Here is an 18984-nt window from a genome sequence, read left to right on the forward strand (position 1 = left end):
AGACCATCTGTTCCTGAGGGGCCGCATTAGAGTGTATCCAGTACTGACAGACATGCAAATACTCCTTCAACTGGAATGCCCCAAAGAAATTGGAAACTCACAAATATTTAGTTGTCTCAGAGCCGTGGATCAATAGATGGCTTGGAGCCATCTCATATTGAATGCTTCCAAAACAGAAATACTCACAAGTGGCGATTGGAAACATTATGACCCACTTGCCGCCTGGCCTGATAAACTGGGGTCACCGCCTAAAGTATCGAAGGAAGTAAGAAACCTTGGAATGACCGTAGACTCCAAGCTATTGATGAATGCCCAATTGGACAACTAGCAAGATCAAGCTTTGTTACTATAAAAACTCTGCGACAAATCTTTCCCCATTTGGGATTTCCACACAAGGTCTAAGCTACCATCTCCCTTGTTCTGTCCAAACTCGATTACGCCAATAGCCTCTACCACGGATCACCTTTAACGACCATGAGAGACTACAAGGTATTCACAAATCGGCTGCCAGACTACTCTTGCATATCAAACCGCGAGACCAAATCTACCCTGCCTTGAAAGCCCAGCATTGGTTGCCGGTTGCCAGAAGATCCACATTCAGGCTGCTTTGTATCATCCACAAAGCGATACATGGAATGAGACCGTTTTTCATCAGGAATAAAATCACCAAACACATCCAACAAAGGAACGTCTGCTCCACAGTGGCACCTCGCATCAAAATCCCATGATACAAGTATAAAACCATGGGTGGCACATCCTCCTTTGTTCAAGCAGCCAAACTATGGAACTCTTTACCCCAACATAAGATCCATGGACAACCACCTTCTCTTCAAAAAACGACTCAAGAATTTGCTCTTCCACACATAAGCACCATAAGCAAACAGAAATATACAGCATATCACTCTGTATATAAGCATTTATTTGTATTATAGATATGTACCTATATATGTGTATTGCTTTTTATAAACATGTAGAACAATTATGTTTAAAATAAATAAATAAATAAAATAAATAAATAATTTTTGGAGTACAACAACACTTGAAAACCAGAGCTTATCTAATGCATCTTTAATATACGTATATTTACCTACTTTATGTATCTATATACCTTCCATGTCCTTGGATCTATATATTTATTACTTTTCTCCTAAAAATGCATACAATGCAGTACCCTATTTCTCCACTTATACCTCTCTCAGTATATCCTCTAACTTAACTCTCTGACTCATCTCAAACCTCTATCAACTACTCTTTCCAATGCACTACCCTATTTCTCACCCTATACCTCTATCAATATCTCCACTCTACATATACTTCCTTCCTTTATGCATCTATATGCTTTCCATGAACTTATGGATCTATATATGTATTACTTTCTTCTAATTCAGCTTATCCTATCAATCAATCAATCAATCATTTGTAAGGCGCACTAATCACCTGTGAGGGTCTCAAGGTGCTAAGGTGGGGGGTGCAGCTACTGCTCGAACGGCCAGGTCTTGAGACATCTCCTGAAGGTCAGAAGATCAGCAGGTCCTGGGTCTGTCGCAGATGGGTGGGGAGGGTGTTCCATGTCTTGGCAGCGAGGCAGGAAAAGGATCTGCTGCCGGCGGTCGTCCTGTGAATACGCGGAACGGTGGCAAGGGTGAGGTCGGCGGAGCGAAGCTGACGGTTCAGGGTGTAGAAGGTAAGTCATTTGTTGAGGTATGTTGGACCGGCGTTGTGGAGTGCTTTGTGAGCGTGGGTGAGGAACTTGAAGGTGATCCTCTTGTTGAGTGGGAGCCAGTGCAGGTCTCTCAGGTGGGCTGTGATGTGGGTGTGGCGGGGGATGTTGAGGATGAGGCGTGCGGAGGCGTTCTGTATGCGTTGTAATCTTTTCTGGAGTTTGGTCTTGGTTCCTGCGTAGAGGGCGTTGCCGTAGTCCAGTCTGCTGCTGACGAGGGCCTGGGTGACCGCCCTTCTGATTCCGGTGGGGCTTCTTCTGTAGATCTTGCAAAGCATGCAAAGGGTGTTGAAGCAGGAGACGGTGTTGACTTGCTGGATCATTGAGAGCGATGAGTCCAGGATGAACCCCAGGTTGCGTGCGTGGTCCGTGGGTGTCGGTGCGGCTCATAGTGCGGCCGGCACCAAGAGTCATCTCAAGCGGAGGGGGTGGGGCTGAGGATGAGGATCTCCGTCTTGTCGGAATTTAGCTTCAGTCGACTATTCCTCATCCAGTCGGCGACGGCCTTCATTCCTACGTGGAGGTTGGTTTTGGCGGTGGCGGGGTCCTTGGTGAGTGAGAGGATCAGCTGGGTGTCGTCGGCGTAGGAGACAATTTTGAGGTTGTGCAAACGGAAGATGTTGGCGAGCAGTGCCATGTAGACATTGAAAAGGGTCAGGCTGGGGGATGATCCTTGGGGCATGCCGCAGGTGATCTTGGTGGCGTTAGATCGGTTGGGGAGAGGCAGACCCTCTGGGTTCTGTCAGTGATGAAGGAGGAGATCTAGTCTAGGGCTTTGTCACGGATCCCTGCATTGTGGAGGCGTGTACGTAGGGTGTGGTGGCAGGTGGCCGAGAGGTCCAGGAGGATGAGGGCCGCGGTTTTTCCGTTGTCCAGCAGGGTCCTGATGTCGTCGGTGGCAGCAATGAGGGCGGTTTCAGTGCTGTGATTGCTGCAGAATCTGGATTGGGACGGGTCCAGGATGTTGTTCTCCCTGAGTAAGTGGGTCAGTTGTCTGTTGACGATCTTCTCAATGACGTTCGCCGGGAATGGGAGCAGGGAGATGGGCTGGATATTCTTGAGGTCCTTTGGGTCCGCTGTGGGTTTCTTGAGTAGGGCATTGATCTCAGTGTTCTTCCAGCTTTCTGGGAAGGTGGCCGCATCGAAGGACCTTTTGATGATCTTCCAGAGTTGGGGTGCGATGATGTGGTTTGCTTTGTTGAAGATGTGGTGAGGGCAGGGGTCGGAGGGTGAGATGGAGTGGATGGTGTGCATGGTTTTGATGGTGTTGTTGTTGTTGATGTGGGTCCAGTAAACCAGGAGGTTGGTGAGGCTGGGGGGTGGTGAGTCTGTGGTGTTGGTGGCTGTCGGGAGGGTCTGGGTGTTAAAGCAGTTGTGGATGTCTGCTATCTTGCAGTGAAAGAAGGTGGCTAGGGAGTCTCACAGGTCTTGCTGTGGTTGGATGTCATTGGAGCTGGAGCTGGGGTTGGAGAGTTCCTTCACGATGTTGAAGAGCTCTTTGCTGTTGTGTGCGTTGTTTTTTGATGCGTTCCCTGAAGGAGGTCCTTTTGGTGGCTCGAATGAGTTGGTGGTGCTTGCGGCTGGCGTTCTTGAGGGCTGCATGGTTATCCAGTGTCTGTTCGTGGTGCCACTTTTTCTTGAGTCTTTGGCAAGTCTATTTGGATTCCTGGAGGTCGGTGATGAACCAGCTCGCCTTTCTGTTGGTGCGTCTATTGGAGGGTTTTTTGATTGGGGCGAGGGTGTTGGCGCAGAAGTCGATCCACTCTCTGAGGGTGTGGGTGGCTGTGTCGGTTGGTGGGTCTCGGGTGAGGGTTGTGATGAGCTGGTCTTTGGTGACCTTGTCCCAGCTGTGGTAGGGGATCCGTTTTGGGTGGTGGTGCATGGTGGGTTTCTTGAAGGTGAAGACACAGCAGTGGTCAGTCCAGTGGAGTTTGTGGTGTGGCTGAAGGTCGCTGGTGGAAAAGATGGGGTCAAGCGTGTGTCCGGCGGAGTGGGTGGGAGTTGTGACGAGCTGTTTGAGTCCGAGGTTGGTGAGGTTTTCGAGCAAGGCAATGGAGTTGCTTTCAGTGAAAGTTCAGGTCTCCTAAGAGGATGTAGTCTGTGGAAGCAAGAGCGTGCGCGCTGCCAATGTCGGCGATAGAGTTACTGAACTGTGGTCAGTGTCCGGGGGTCTGTAAACTAGGGTTCCTCTGAGGGTGGTGCTGGGGTCGAGGTGGATCTTGAAGTGCAGGTGTTCGGCGGCGCTGGAAGAAGCTTCAGTGCTGGTCGAAATTTAGAGGGTATTCCTGTGGACAATGGCGATTCCTCCTCCTGGTCTGTTGGTGCGGTTCATTCGGGTGATCTTGTAGCCGTCCGGGATGGCTATGGTAATGTCAAGTGCCGAGAAGGGATTCATCCAGGTCTCCGTTAGGAAGGCGATGTCCGAGGAGACTGAATCGAGTAGGTTCCAGAGTTCGATGACGTGCTTGAGGATGGAGCGGGTGTTGAGTAGTATGCATCTGAGGTGGTTGACTCCTGCCCTGGCAGGTGGTGCAGGATGTGCAGGTGTTAGGTGGCTGGTGAAGCTACGACTTTGGCAGGAGAAGGGTCCGTGGATGAGTTTTGGTGTGGCCTGGAAGCAGTTGGGTGATCGGCCGGCGTTGAGTTCGTGGAGGAAGTTGGTGTCATAGAGTCATCGGGTGGCATGGCTCTTGCGGGGGCCGAGGGTTCTGGTGCTGGGCGCGGTCCAGTAACGGATGGGCAAAAACAGGCTTTCCTTTGGCGCACCTTCGGCGCCCCATCAGCACCACCGCACAGTGGCCGCCATTATGTAGGGGAGGGGGGCGGGAATGTGAAGCTGGGAGGCGGGAGCGGGGCAGTAATGGCAGGAAACCAGCAGGAATGAAGAAGGAGGGCAGGGTAACTTGAGGGCAAGATACAATGGGCAGTGGACCCAGAACACAGGCAACAGAATACAGGCACAGGCAAAACAGTAACGAGGCACAGGACACCAGACACCAAGGAAAAAAACAGTGATGGCAAGAGTCAGGAAGAATCAGTGATGGCAGGTGTCAAAAAGAAGGTGGCACTACTAGGTGTAACAGTGCGGGCTCGAACCCTGCCTGGGTTGGGCCGGTGGAATCTGTGTCGGAGCAGGGCACCGCGTCGGAGCAGGGCACCACGGAGCTGCTGGGGAGAGGGGAGAGAGCAGGCCTCAGACTGGGTCAGAGGTTGTGCTCCAATGCACTACCCTATTCTCACCCTATACTTCTCTCAATATATCTTCTACCTCAACTCTCTGACTCATCTCAAACTTCTTTCTACTACTCTTTTCAATGCACTACCTTATTTTTCACCCTATACCTCTAATAATATATCCCCTACATCCACTCTATCATTCATCTCAAACCCCATACTGTTACTATGATCCCCAAAATAACCCTTTCTAGACTCTCCCCTACTCTACCCCTCCTAGCATCATCTGAAACCTCTTTTACTTTACCGATCGAGCAAAACAAGCCTTTTTAAACTCTTTGCTCTGACTCTTCTCCACATCCCTTTTATCCCTCTTATATCCCTCCACTATCCTTTCAATAACAAATAACATGTCCACTTCTCCAATTTCATTTTTCACTATACTAATTCACCACTAATCCTCTATAGGTCCCAGAGTAGCGTGTGACTAGCCAAAAAAAGCACTCCAACACCCCATCAGGGGAAACAAGCGCTATATAATCGAAAAACTTTTTTCCCTCTTTTATCCGTCCGTTATCCTTCTCAATCCAAATAACTGACTAATAGCCACCACTCAAATCACTTTCACATTTCACTGTACTAATTCACCACTAATCCTTTATTGGTTCTGGAGTAGAGTGTTGCTCACCGGAAAAGCACCTCAACACCCCATCAGGGGTAACAAGCACTATATAAATGCAAACCTTATTCCCTCTTATATCCTTCTGCTATCTTTCTCAATCCAAATAACTGACTAGCCTATCCACCACTCAAATTACTTTGATATTTCACTATATTAATTCAACACGAATCCTTTATGGGTTCCGGAGTAACATGCTACTCTCTGAAAAAGCAATTTGAAGCCTCGTCAGGGGTAGTAAGCACTATATAAATGCAATTACAATACAATTACAATACAATTTAATGGTGGACTGGCAATGGTCGACTTACTAGCCTACTACCGGTCCTCACACTTTCTCATACTAAACAGAAGGATCTTTGACACACACACAATGACCCAGTGCACCTCATTGGCCTCTGGCATATGAGTACTCATCCCCCACTACACTACATATACTGCGGATGGCAGCCCCCACTGACAAAAGGGGCAATATGAATTTGGAGGGTTGATCTTCAAGACATGGGATGAGAAAGGAAACCAACACAGGAAATCCCTCTAAGCAACTCTGCATTACTACACGAGTCCTGTGTCTCTTAAGGGAATCAACTGTTGTCTAAGTGATATGTGTACAAGCCGTAAGCTGATCACTATGGTGGTGCATTTACATAAAAACTAAAAGAAAAGTTTAAATGAAAAAGTTTACAATTAGGAAGATTTCATTGCCCCAGTGCTTTTTTTTAAAGAAAGGGGAGGGTGGCCTTATAGCCCCCCCCCCCCTTGAGCCTTATTGGGCCCTGGAGAACCAGTGCACCCTCCCCCCCCCCCCAAGTCTGTTTAGGCTCTGGGGACCACTTAATAAAATGTTTACATTAAAAGGTTTAAAATTATTAAAAATTAAAATTTCATCCCCCAGGTCCTTTATTTCAAGAAAGGGGAGGGGGGCATGTAGCCCCCCTCCTTGAGATTTATTAGGCCCTGGGGACCCCATCCCAAAGTCTGTTTTTTTTAAATTAAAGAGAAGGTGGGGCACATGACCCCTCCCCGAACCTTATTAGGCCCTGGGGACGCCATCCCCAGGGCCTTTATTTTATTACAGGGAGAGGGGCCGCGTGGATCCCCTCCCCGAGCCTTCTTAGGCCCTGAGGACCACCTTCCCAAAAGCTTTTTCATTTATTGAAAGGGAAAGGGGGTGAGTGCCCCCCTCCCGAGCCTTGTTAGGCCCTGAGGACCCCATCTCCAGAGCCATATTTTTAAATTAAAGAAGAGGTGGACCACATAGCCCCACTCTCCAAGCCTTATTAGGGCCTGGGGACCCCATCCCCCCACCATACATTCATTTGGGCCGCGGGGGAGCCAAAAGTTCCCCAGCCAGCTCCCGCATGTTTGCGGAAGCTGACATTACTCCCGCTCAGAGAGAGCAGCTACTAATGCTGCTCCCTCAGAGCGGGAGTAATATTTTAATCTGTTTCCCTGCCCACATCAGTGCAGGCAGGGAAGCAGGTCAAAAGTCTGCTCCCTGCCGGCTTAGGCTGTTTTAAAGATCCTGCCCACTGGGAGCAGGCTTTGTGTTTGCTCCCGCTTGGCAGGAGAAGAAAAAATTATCCCGACAAGCAGGAGCAAACACAGGTTTGTTTCCCTACCCAATCCGGTGCAGGTAGGAGAACCGCTATGCCTCAGGATGGGCTCCCCAGGACATAGAATGTGAGCCAGCACCGTGCGATGGAGTCCACTGGGCCATTAATGGCTCAGGGAGGGGTGGCCCATGGCACCCCTCCCCATTTTTAAAATATTTGGTCCCTGGGTGGGCATCCTGGCGCCTCTGATAACTCGGGGAGGAGGACCACATGGCCCCCCTCCCCATATTCAATCATTGTAACCCCAGGGGTGGGTTCCCCAGGGCCTGTTAAGGCTAGGGGAGGGGGGTTGCATGTCCCCTCTCCGCATATACATTATTTCAGCCCCAGGGATAGACTCCACAAGGACTGTATTGGGGGGGGGGGGCATGCACCCCCTGTCTATTAATAAAGCAAAGTGCCCCGAATATTTTCTTTTTTCGTTTTTTTCTGATCCACGTAGGGATTTCCTATTTGCTATTTTCTAAGCACATGGACAAAGCAGTCCCTGACTGCGAAATGGGCATTTAAGAAATGCTATTACTATCAAATCTAATTCGATGGTATCCATATGCAAAATGGAAAAAGTCACCCAAAAAGCACCTCAAGGGCATTGGAGCACTTTACACACACACCACTTCCTTTTTTTCTTTGCTGTAACGGGGCCCTATGCCCATAGGTACGATTGCTTTTCCACAAAATTGAAAAAGCAAACCATTTCTACCTTTGTACCTTAGGCCCATAGGAACGAATGGTTTTGCATTTCCTAAATAGCAATTTCTGAATAGCAATTGCGACCCTATAGGGATCACTATTAGGAAATGGCAATTTTATTACATTCCATTTAGCGTTTCCTAAATAGCAATTTCTTAGGATTCGCTATTAAGGAAATGCAAAATGGAAGTTTCATGCATATGGCCCTAGGTCCCTGAGTCCAGTAATGGCCACCAGCAAAAAAAATTCAATTTTTTTGTCAGCCAATCAAACACTCGCTTCTGTGGGAGTCTTACTGCAACAGGAGTGAATTGGCCCAAGGGAAAAGAAGCTCCCTGGGCCAATCAGAACCTTATTTTTCAAACTTCGGTTCGAGGAACTCTTTCGAGAGTCCTCGAACCCAACCATCCCGATATCTATATTTATTTGAACCTTAATATCTCAGAAAATACTGAACGGATTTACACCAAATCACAATACGTGTACAAATATGTGTACCAAGATCTAGCTTCCTGCCAAATTTGGTGTCATTCTGGTCTTCAGTTTTTGCTATAGCGTTGTATAAAGACGTCAATGGAAAATATATGGGGAGTTTGTAGTTTGGGTCCACCCTTTTTTCTCCGCCCCCGCTTGATGGGTCATCCCAAAACACTTCCATGCACAATCTAGTCAACAAGTAGCACCTTTTTGGAACATTTTGTGGAGATTCTTTAAACAATGCAAAAGTTATTAGCAACACAAAAAATGCTTTTCCTATGGAACAGCTGATCTAACTATAACTACCCATTGCCACTGGGATATATATATATATATATATATATATATATATATATATATATATATATATATATATATGAAGCAAACTTGTGTCCCTCGAATCAAGATGCACTCACAGCTGAGTTTTCCCACTTTTAATGAAACAGGTAGCACTGACAGCAGCAAAGTACCGGTCCATTAAAAAGAAAGGCTATACGCGTTTCGGGCCAACGCCCTTGTTCACTGGCCAAGTAACAAACAGTGGCAAATTTGAGGACACCCGTTTACATAGTCCCGCCCACACTGGGCTTCACAGTGAAATAGAGAGCATTATGGTCCAGGTAGTCCCTCAATTTTCTACCCCAGTGGGTCTGTCGCTGTTGCCAAAATAGTTTACAATCCATCCCAAGTGGGTTGATGCCAAGCCTCACCACACTGCACCCGCTACCATTAGTCCACATTCCATCAAGGACTCACTGTTCTGATGCCGGTAACAGTCCTCTGTCACCCCAGACCCGCCATGGAATGGTAATGGTGCGTCTTGGCGGCTGGACCTGACACTAGTTACATGAAGCAAATGTGTGTCCCATGAATCAAGATGACTCACAGCTGAGCTTTCCCACTTTTAATGAAACTGGTAGCACTGACAGCAGCAAAGTACGGTCCATTAAAAAGAAAGGCCATACGTGTTTCGGGCCAATGCCCTTGTTCACTGGCCAAGTAACAAACAGCGGCAAATTTGAGGACACCCGTTTAAATAGCCCTGCGCACAGTGGGCTTCACAGTGAAATAGAGAGCATTGTGGTCAAGGTAGTCCCTCAATTTTAAACCCCAGTGGGTCTGCCGCTGTTGCCAAAATAGTTCACAATCCATCCCAAGTGGGTTGATGCCGAACCTTGCCACACAGCACCCGCTACCATTAGTCGACCTTCCATCAAGGACTCACTGTTCTGAGGCCGGTAGCAGTCCTCTGTCACCCCAGACCAGCCATGGAATGGCGATGGTGTGTCTTGGCGGCTGGACCTGCCAATAGTAACATGAAGCAAACGCAAAAGCGAATATCATCTTACAATCTATGTCAATCTATAATGAAAACATTGAGTATGAGTTTTTGCAACATTTTGTATATGCTTTTTAAGCCACTGCAAGAGGGCAGCTATATACCGAAAAACACGGGTAGTCCTTCCACTATGTTGAGTTTGCTATTGATGATGGAAAGTGTATTAAAAAGTTTGACAGAACATCGTCAGCGTCGTGACCAAGGTGCGTGTGGGCACCAAAACGCTTTGGCGCTTGTGCATTGCCTAGCACGTTCAATAAAATACTAAACTGCACCGGAGTGCGTGGGATCCTTTTATTTGGAGGGAGCCCCTTCCGAAATATTAAATACAGCGCGCTGCAAAGCGCTGTAAACACAGCAACTCTCACATGTACTGTGTTTTACATATGTACTTACTTTGACATGTAGCACTGAGATATCCATTCACTCACCAATACACTCATGCACACAGTCAACCGCCCATACAGCTGTTTCCACATGCACTTTTGAAACCATACATCTAGTGAATCAACTGCTCACACATCTATGCACAGAGTCATACACCTCCCAGCCACCCACACACACACTCAGTCTCCCATACAAATACTTGGGCAACCAATCAATAACCCATATAGTTACTCATATAGCTACTTATCAACACATGCAACAGTTTACAGAACAACAGACATAATGATGCACAAATTAAGACAGTTTAGTCACTAACCCATGCACTCAGTGAGACACATTTAATCACTCACTCATACAGTCAGTCATGCACCTACTAAATCCTTCATCCAGACACTTATACATCCACTCATTCTTCAATATGTAAGACATATTTTAACTTTACAGAAACATACAGTCACTGGATGTTGTCATCAGTGATGTCATCAGTGATGTCATTTGAGATGTCATCAGTGATGTCATCAGTGATGTCACTGACCATGTCATGAATGATGTAATATGTGACATCATCAGCAGTGGATTGCAGGTGCGCGATATATAGTTAGTGCAACTAACTATATATGGAATTTCAATGGTTTTGTGTGAGTAAAATAAGGTTTTGTAAATGCGAATTCCTAACTATATATGGTCTATAACCTATGGTTTTTTCAGTGAATTTTCAAGGTTTTGTAAATGCTAATTCCTAACTATATATGGTCTATAACCTATGGTTTTTTCAGTGAATTTTCAAGGTTTTGTAAATGCTAATTCCTAACTATATATGGTCTATAGCCTATGGTTTTTTCAGTGAATATATATATATACATACATATATAAACATATATCATCTGTATATCTATATAAATACAAACATAAATGCATGCATACATATACTTATATGCATACAGATGCATGTTATTTACATGAAAGTTGAAAAAACACTAATAAAAGCAAAGCTAAAAAGCCACCTCATTACAAACAGAATGGCTTAAACTTAAACGAGGGCGAGATCTATTGCATTTTCAATGCTTGTTTACTTTGGTTCCATCAAGAAGGCATTCAGATGTGTCACACATTTGCCATAAATTCTGAATGTTAGCACTCTAGTTGCACATTAGATCACTGTAGTAAAGCTACTGCTCACCAGGGACGTCTGCTGCTGGTATTCAAAGTGCATGTTTCAGTCTGCATGTCAGAATTTTTTTAATGAAATAGAAGAGGATTTGAAAAGTCACTCAAAATGATCCCTAATTTTTCTTTCTGAAGCACTAATCATACTTTCTATGGCAAAATTAACCCCGTCATGTTGTTCCTTTTTAAATTGAGTGTTTTCAGACTTACCACTTCATTCCAATCAAGATGGCTTCTGGTGTGCCATACTTTTGTCATAAGTAAGACTGTTAGCGCTCTAGTTGTTCTTTAGAACACTCTGGGACATTCTGTCATTGGGCTATACTTGGGGTACATCTGGGTGATATTTGGGCTACATTTAGGCTCTTTTGTCTCTGGTGGCCATCTTGGGAGACTGTATGTCAGAATTTTTTAATGAAATTGAAGAGGGTTTGAGAAGTCACTCAAAATGTGCCCTAATTTTTCTTTCTGCAGCACTAATCATAATTCATATGGCAAAATATACCCCCTCATTTTGTTCCTTTTTAAATTAAATGTTTTAAGAGTTACCACTTTATTCCAATCAAGATGGCTTCAGGTGTGCCATACCTTTGTAATAAGTAGGACTGTTAGCGCTCTAGTTGTTCTTTAGAACACTCTGGGACATTCTGTCATTGGGCTATACTTGTGCTACATCTGGGTGATATTTGGGCTACATTTGGGCTCTTTTGTCTCTGGTGGCCATTTTGGGAGACTGCATGTCAGAATTTTTTAATGAAATAGAAGAGGATTTGAAAAGTCACTCAAAATGTGCCCTAATTTTTCTTTCTGCAGCACTAATAATACCTTCTATTGCATAATATACCCCCTCATTTTGTTCCTTTTTAAATTAAATGTTTTAAGAGTTACCACTTTATTCCCATCACGATGGCTCCAGGTGTGCTATACCTTTGTAATAAGTAGGACTGTTAGCGCTCTAGTTGTTCTTTAGAACACTCTGGGACATTCTGTCATTGGGCTATACTTGGGCTACATCTGGGTGATATTTGGGCTACATTTGGGCTCTTTTGTCTCTGGTGGCCATTTTGGGAGACTGCATGTCAGAATGTTTTAATGAAATAGAAAAGGATTTGAGAAGTCACTCAAAATGTGCCCTAATTTTTCATTCTGCAGCACTAATCATACTTTCTATGGCAAAATATACCCCCTCATGTTGTTTCTTTTTAAATTAAATGTTTTAAGAGTTACCACTTTATTCCAATCAAGATGGCTTCAGGTGTGCCATACCTTTGTAATAAGTAGGACTGTTAGCGCTCTAGTTGTTCTTTAGAACACTCTGGGACATTCTGTCATTGGGCTATACTTGGGCTACATCTGGGTGATATTTGGGTTACATTTGGGCTCTTTTGTCTCTGGTGGCCATTTTGGGAGACTGCATGTCAGAATGTTTTAATGAAATAGAAAAGGATTTGAGAAGTCACTCAAAATGTGCCCTAATTTTTCATTCTGCAGCACTAATCATACTTTCTATGGCAAAATATACCCCCGCATGTTGTTTCTTTTTAAATTAATTGTTTTAAGAGTTACCACTTTATTCCAATCAAGATGGCTTCAGGTGTGCCATACCTTTGTAATAAGTAGGACTGTTAGCGCTCTAGTTGTTCTTTAGAACACTCTAGGAGGCTGCAGTAGAACACAAAGGAATCAACTGACAGTCTCTGTCCTTGTTGGATGTACATGTTTTACTGAGAATGTCAGACTTCATTTTCACATGACTGAGAAAGATAATGTGAATTTACAGAAAATATGCTTTCAGTTTAGCTTTTAGATCCCCTTCCAAACCACTGTGGGAAAATCATGAGATATTAGTTTTCTTTCAAACAATATTCATGATATCACAGCAGAAGGTTTTTTCACATGGTAAAATCACCTTAGAACCCACCACAATTCCTAAAACGAGTATGGTACCATCAACAAATGATTTATAATGTAACTAAAGTCCTAAAACCCTCTATTAACTACAATGCTTTTTAATGAGGTGCTATCATGTATATTGGTCCAAAGATGGCTGCCAACACTTCTTGGATGAAGTGCTGACAGCCAATCAGATCAGATGTGTGGTTAGGCTCCGCCCAGATATATATCTTTTTTTGAACCTAAATTACTCAAAATCCACTGGAGCACATATATTGAGACCTAGCAAAGGCACATCGGGCTAACAGTCCCTACAATTTTGCCAAGTTTCGTGCAAATCCATTCAGCCGTTCGAGCTAAAAGTGAGGCCAACCGCCCTATGGAAATTAACATGGGAAAAACGTGTTTTGGGACCCCCCTTTTTTCTCGGCCCCCCCTTGATGAAACCCCCCCAAATTGTCAGGGGCTGCTCAGACACAAAATGTTCCATTTTCCTGAAAATTTCAGCCAATTCCGTCCACAAACGCCAAAGTTATTAGACATAGAATTTTCAAAAATCCCATAGAGAAAAAATCCTAACTATATATACCTACTGGCGACCGCCAGTAGGTAATATATATATATATATATATGTATATATTCGGTCGTATGGCAGACCGAATAATATATATTCGGTCGTATGGCAGACCGAATACGTCCTTTAGACCTCAATCAGTCTTTCTACCCATGGTCCCCAAAGATTCAATTGACTCCCTCACTGAGCTAGTAGTTCATGATTTGAAAGTTCTATATGCTGAACAGTAGGCCAAAGTTTCAAACAATACACCAGAATTAGGATATAGGAATCTGGTGAAAAAATTGTAGACCAGACATAGACAGGTGGAGAAGGGCGGAAATATTGTCCTTTAGCCGCTCGCCATGTATCAGGAAGAGGCAATGCTACAGTTTAGTGATAGGCAATGCTACCTAAGAATAGACAAAAATGTGCTTCAGGCCACTACCACCAATTTCCATTCGGAGTTGGTTCATTGGAAATCTGTAGGGCTTATTTCCCAGGCAGAACATTATTTCTTAAAGGTAGATTCACCAGTAACACTGTTCTGTGTCTTATACCTAAAGTCCATAAAACTGTGAATGTCCCACTGGGCCACCACATTATATCAGCAATTGGCAGTTTATTCGAAAATACCTCTAATGTACAGAGATTTTTTCTTGCTGGACCCTGCAAAAAATCTCTCAACATACACCAAAGATACAGGAGACTTTCTCAAAAGATCTATGACATTGAATGGGAGGAGGGCTTTATCATGATGACATTGGAAGTCTCCTCCCTCTACACCAGCATCTCGCATACAGATAGCATTAGGGTGGTGCTGTATTTTTTGAGTTCACGTCTACTGACCCTTTACCGACACACAGAAATGTTGGTGTGCATGCTAGGCTGGTGTTTACATAACAACATTTTCCTTTTTGGTAAGGACCTATATCAACAGGTCAGGAGAACAGCGATGAGCACCTGTTTCGTCCCCAGCTATGCTAATTTGCATATGGACTGGTGGGAGGAGTAGGTGCTGGCAACGCAGTTTGTCCAAGGAATGTCAGAGAAAGTGGTCCTGTGGTCCCACTATATCAACGATTTATTTGTCAGCAGAAGATTTTATCAAGAGGATACACATGATTGATCTGAATTTGTATTTTACAGCGCATCTAAGTGAGAGTGAGGTACAATTCTTAGATCTCACAGTGTACATAGTGGATGGGAAGATAAACACCAAAACATTCCAGAAGAGTACTGCGGGCAATACAGTACTCCATGCCCAAAGCTTTCATCCCACCAAATTAAAAAACAGTATCCCCTACGCAGAAAACTTGCATATGAGGAGAAACTGTAGCTGCCCAGATCAATTGTCCAACATGCAAGGTGAGTTAAATGAGAGATTTGAATAGTGAGGTTACAGCAAAGCCAATCTTGGAACTGCTAGAGACAAGGCAAATCTAAAACCAAGGGAACAGTTAATATTTACGAAAAAGCAGTGTACCAATGTTCCTCATGAGAAGTGTGATAATACATTCTGCTTTATCACAAGCTATAATACACAACAGAAAATCAGGGCCGAAATGCAGAAACACTGGCATATGATACGGAATGACCCCATTTTGAGACCGAAGACAGACAGTGATCCCCTTATCACCTTTGGCAAAGCCAAGTCATTGCGACAGGCGCTAGTAATCAACAGTCCAGAGACATCACAGCAAGAAACATGGTTGAGTGAGAGTAAGGGGTTCAGGAGATGCCACAAATGTAAGGCGTGTAAGTTTGGAGTCAACACCATGGAAGTTCCCCTGCCTTCCACAGATAGAAAGTGGAAGATCATGAAGCCATTAAACTGCAAGAGCCAATTTGTAGTGTATGCCTTAAGGTGCAGCTGTCTAAAAATGTATATAGGCAGCACCATTTTACCAGTCCATCATCGCATCCTACAGCACATCAGAGCCATCAACAATAGGGGTCAGACGTACCCGGTGGCCAGGCATTTTGAACAAATACATAGGAACAAGGCACAAGATTTGTTATACTTTGTATTAGACCAGGTACCACAGACACCGAGGGGAGGCAATAGAGAAAAATGTCTGAGGCAGTTGGAGTTGCTGTATATTCTACTTTTCAATAGCAAGAGCCCCAATGGCCCTAATACTGAGGAAAATCTACATGTTAATCTTTGAATTTTCAGAAATGCCTAATTAAATAGGCCATCATGTGATGTCTTGAATCAGTTGCGTGCTTATGGATATTGTTCTGTACTTAAAGACTTGTTTAGTTTTTAGCACACTCCTGCAAATTATATTTTACCAATTTTATTTGCATTTAGGGTGACCTGGCCTCATTTGGGGCAAATACTCCATATGATAAATGGGCACTTGTTCCCAATTGTGATCATCAGTGAGATACCAGTAACACAACCAAGTGTTAAAAAAAAGCATTCTGCGCTTGGTTGTGTCTTGCATTAAAACTTAGACTTAGTTCTGTGTGGCGGAATTTCAGATAGTGAATGGGCACTTGCCCTAAATCAGTAGTATTAGTATTATTATTTTTGCCATCTTTAAAGCACAAAATGCACCAATTGTCAAAAAAGTACTTTGCACTTGGGTGAACTTTGTAGTTTTTACATCAATTGGGAAAGTCTGTGATGATTTTACAACTAGAATCAAAGCATTCAGCCATTGATGAATTTTGAAATAATTCTACCATTTGATATGTAATGTGTCATATATAATGTGTAATAAATAGCAATTTTGGAATGACATTATAAGTGAGAGGCACGGGTCACTTTCTCTCAGGATGGAGAATGCACATGTCAATTTAATTTGGAAAATGAGCACTGTCACTTTAAGGTTGTTAACACTTTAGTAGTGGTATAAAAAGAACAAAAATGGCAGCAACATTAGGTTTCCCTAACTTGAATGGACTGGCCACTCAACCTCTGTGCACTGTTACTATGTGTGAAGAATATTCACAACCATTTTTGTCTACTCAATCATAACTTTACAAAGATTTTTCCGTTATTCAATCTTGAACATAAACATTTATTCAACTTTTTATAAACATGACATTAATTTCCAATAAAGAATAAAGAAATTATCAACTCAGTGACTCAATAACATTTCCATTGAATTCACATTTTAAATATGTTTTCTTTTCATGAGATAATAACAAAATGTAGCAAGCTGAATGAAGCCCGATGCATTTTGAGTCTGGAGAGACTCTTCCTCAGGGGCCTGAAACTAAACATATACATACTTTCAGTGAAACTTTGTTTAAATGTATCCAAAATTCTCAATGTAACTGGCAACACACAAAATAATTTTGATACGGAAAAGAAAAAGAAGAAAAAAGTGTATACATTCCGACACCTCACCACAAGAAAATGTGAGAAGTAATTCATAGATATACTCACATTCCAAACCGAAAAAATGCACCACCTGTCAAAAGTACCAACAGAATCAACAACTCAATCTTATTTACTGAGATTTTGATCTGCTCAGGTTAAATTAGACGTCACAGAGTCTTACCTTAATGTTAAATCAATAGTCGCCTCAGTATATCAGTCACTGCCTCCAAAAACGGCAAACTCTTCAACTCCTAAAGAAACGGAACACGCTATTTAAACCCATGTACTGCTGACCCCTGGAAATTACACCACTCAACACAGAACACGTTTACCTGCCTGACAACAGTCCGGTGTCCAATTCTTCATGCATAAACTCGATAACGTTCGCCACCACTATTCGGGGAAAGTCGCTCAGTATTTACTGCCTCCGCGGCGTCTGCAACTTCCGTGATTTCCGTCAACAACATTAACGACGGACTGTAAAGCTCTGAAACCTGTCGCCATCTTAAACTGAGCAAAAATCGGTAAAGCTCTAAAAGAACCTAGAAGATCTTGGGTACAACACCACTTAATAACTCGAATGCGCTGCCATGAATTCCCTGCTCAATACTCCAAAAGAGTTCCAAAAACGTGGGCTTCTAATCAAAAAGTCGCTCTATGTTTACTGCCTCCGCGGCGTTTACAACTTCCGTGATTTCCGTCAACAACATTACCGACGGACTGTAGAGCTCTGAAACCTGACGCCATCTTAAACTGAGCAAAAAATCGGAAAGAACCTGGAAGATCTCGGGTACAATACTACTCAATGAACTCAAATACAATGCCATAAATTCCCCACACAATACTTCAACAGTGTTCCAGACACTTGTGCTACTAATCAAATCAATGAAAAAGTGAATGAAAGGAAAAATATATATATATAAAATGGGGAATGACAAACAATGTAGAGAGTGAATAATGTAAGGCAATGAACATATACATTTTCCTTAAATACAACAGAATAGAATAAAAAACTCATACAGTCAGACTGAGACCTACAAATGCACTATACTGCGGGTGCACCCTTATTTACAAGAAGCAAGAATAATCAATTTTTTCATTAAGCCCTTTTGGCTCCTGAGTTCCTAATCTTTTAATCCAAAATATTTCTCTTTGGAGGAGGGATCTGGTTAGATCCTCTCCTTCATGTTGAATGATTTTCTCCAGGACTGAGAACTGCATCTGGGAGATGTTGTGTTTGTGATCCAACCAGTGTTTAGCAAGATTACTCTTCGTATTGGCATTCCTGATGGTACTCTTGTGTTCCGATATGCGGAGTTTTAGTTTCCGCTCCGTTTTTCCTACATACAGTTGTGTACATGGGCATTTGATGTAGTAAATTAGATTATTGGAGTTACAGTCGCAGTTGTGATATAGTGATATTAATTTGCCCGTTTGTGGATGGTAAAGGTTTGCTCCAATAATGACATTATTACAGTGAACACAATTCATGCAACGTTTCATCCCTTTCTGTGCTCGCTCTTGTTGTGTTGATGGTGTATTCAATAATTCTTTCAAATTCTTAGATCTTGTATATGCAAAGATGGGTTTTTGCGAGAAGATCCCTTCAAAGTCTGGCTCATGTTGTAGAAGTTCATAATGTCGTGAGATAATGTTTTTGATTTTTATGGAGCTAGTAGAGAATTTAGACACAAATACGTGCCTCTCCTGGGTTTTTTTTGGGTTCTGTTTAAGGAGATTCTCTCTGTCATACATTCTAATACGGTCATTAGTTTTCTCCAAAACCTTTTGAGGATAGCCCCTTTCCATGTATTTGGAATGTTGTAAAGACAAATGTTGTATTTGAGTTCATTGAGTAGTGTTGTACCCGAGATCTTCCAGGTTCTTTCCGATTTTTTGCTCAGTTTAAGATGGCGTCAGGTTTCAGAGCTCTACAGTCCGTCGGTAAT

The sequence above is a fragment of the Lissotriton vulgaris genome, chromosome 5 (assembly GCF_964263255.1).
Source record: "Lissotriton vulgaris chromosome 5, aLisVul1.2, whole genome shotgun sequence".
Lineage (NCBI taxonomy): Eukaryota > Metazoa > Chordata > Amphibia > Caudata > Salamandridae > Lissotriton > Lissotriton vulgaris.